The sequence below is a fragment of the Otolemur garnettii genome, unplaced genomic scaffold (assembly GCF_000181295.1).
Source record: "Otolemur garnettii isolate 467f Iridium unplaced genomic scaffold, OtoGar3 scaffold00133, whole genome shotgun sequence".
NCBI classification, from domain to species: Eukaryota; Metazoa; Chordata; class Mammalia; order Primates; family Galagidae; genus Otolemur; species Otolemur garnettii.
The window spans coordinates 2848537-2850866 of record NW_003852528.1 but is presented as its reverse complement, the minus strand read 5'-3'; the positions used below and the strand labels follow the sequence as shown (position 1 = coordinate 2850866).

General features: G+C 47.6%; 1 protein-coding gene across 3 annotated transcripts in view; it reads right to left on the bottom strand.

Annotated features, from left to right (window-relative positions):
• TRAF3IP1 (TRAF3 interacting protein 1) overlaps nucleotides 1–2330 on the bottom strand; it is a 90480-nt gene that overhangs the window by 49114 nt on the left and 39036 nt on the right. The gene's annotated exons all lie outside the window — the stretch shown is intronic.

The following is a 2330-nucleotide window of genomic DNA, read 5'->3' as shown; positions in this document are numbered from 1 at the left end:
ACGCATGCACACACAGGCACGCGCACACAGGCACGCACACACACACTGGTACCTATGGGGGAGGGAGAGCAGAGGGTGGCAACAAGAATCAAATCTTCACATCTGATTAGATCTTGTTTTGTATATTTGACCTTAAAATTATCTTACATAAAAAAATTTAAAACCTTAATGCCTAAAAATTTAAAGCAAAATGACATAAACTTAATATCAAATTTGCAACCAAATTTAATAGAGATTTCATGACTTTGACACGAATTGATTATATGTATACTCTAACAATAAAAAGACAAACAGACCTACCAAAAAGAAATCCTGAACTACTTTCAGGGATCCCATTGTTAATGACTAGTGGTGGGGCTCTAAACTTGCTGTGTGTGCATGTTGTAGGATAAAGCACACAGACAGCTGACGTCACTGACAGGTGGAATTTTTGGCATGAGATAGAGATGCATGTGAAAAATCAAAGAACACATGCAAAACCCTACAATCCTAAATCCGAATTGGAAATCTTAGTGTGAACTCAGGATATATACTCTTGTTTACAAAGTATATATTCCTGCTTTGTGCAATGGACCTACCTAGACATAAGGACCAACCCAGAAGCAAACAGAAGCCAAGCTTCTTGGAGAAATGGGCAGACCTGGGTCAGGACATGTGCAAAGTGAGCCTGAACCATCTTGTCCTATCAGAAAATGAGGAGGCTACAAAGTCTACTGGGATGTGTCAAACAGCTCCCAGCAGGTAACTAGAACAGGCTCCCACTACCCAAATACTGGGCACTTTAAACCAGAAAAAAAACACAAAAACTGAGATGCAATGAAATGAATCATCCATCTTAGAAATCCACCCTGCACGGCCAGGCTTGGAGTCCACGCTTGTGATCCCAGCACTCGGGAGGCCAAGATGGGTGGACTGCCTGAGCTCACAGGTTCAAGACCAGCCTGCGCAAGAGCGAGACCCCTGTCTCTAAAAATATAGCCAGGTATTCTGGCAGGTGCCTGTAGTCCCAGCTACTTAGGAGGCTGAGGCAAGAGGATCACTTGAGCCCAAAAGTTTGAGGTTGTTGTGAGTTGTGATGCCACAGCACTCTACTGAGGGTGACAAAGTGAGACTCTGTCTCAAAAAAAAAAAAAAATCCATCCTGCAACCCTCGGTGAAAAAACAAACCCAGTCTAACATCACAAACCAAGAATCAAGCAGACGTTATGAAGAGCCAACACCACCTATAAGGTATTTTTGCTAAGAAAACTCCTGAATCTGACCAAGCCTCCTAGAACAGTTTGCAGCACTCCATAGGGCGCTGTGAGACTCTGAAGGACAACACAGCCAGCTTCTGCCCTACACATCACAGGAGGGCGGGGTGACAGTTACAAGAGACCCCAGAGATCAATCCACTGCTACACGGGACCTCACGTGGATCCTGACTCAAACTAGAAAAAATATACAACACAACTGGAAAAACCAGGCATTTTATGATATTAAGAAATTAAGTTCTTCTCTGTACAACAATGGAATTGTAGGATTTTTGTTAAAAAAGAGCCCTCGTGGCTCGGTGCCTGTGGTTCAAATGGCTAAGGCGCCAGGCACATACACCTAAGGTGGTGGGTTCGAATCCAGCCTGGGCCCGCCAAACAATGACGGCTGCAACAAAAAATAGTCAGGCGTTGTGGCGGGCGCCTGTGGTCCCAGCTACCTGGCAGGTGGAGACAGGAGAATCGCTTGAGCCCAGGAGTTGGAGGTTGCTGTGAGCTGTGATGCCAGGGCACTCTACCCAGGGCAACAGCTTGAGGCTCTGTCTCAAAAAAAAAAAAAGCCCTTGTGTTTTAGACACAGATGTACATATACAACATATTTCCAGAACAAACATCATCCTTGGGATTTGAAAGTTATCTGGGGGTAGGGGTCACACAGGGGCAGGCTCAGTAGGGCAAGACGGGCTGCGTGGGGGGCATGGGGAGCGCATCAGGCTCTTCACTCAGCCAGTGTTTGCGAGGACAGAAACCCCTGTGCCTGGGAGAGAACAGACAGAACCACAGAGTGGAAGGAGACTGGGAAGGATCTTACCTAAGGTCACCTACTTCTGCCGTGTGATCATATGGTTAGGAAAAGTCATGTGTGTGACAGCTCACAGGGAATTTCCAGCGCCCCGGGTGCCCTCCCAGTCCTGAGGACAAGCGGGAGGAACCCCCGCCGGCAGGTGCTGCATGGTGCCTGCTGCTACTGTGACCTGGGAGCCTGCACACGACGGCCACTCACACTGGGAAGCGCACACACGTGAGCACACTGCACACGACGGCCACTCACACTGGGAAGCGCACACACGTGAGCAC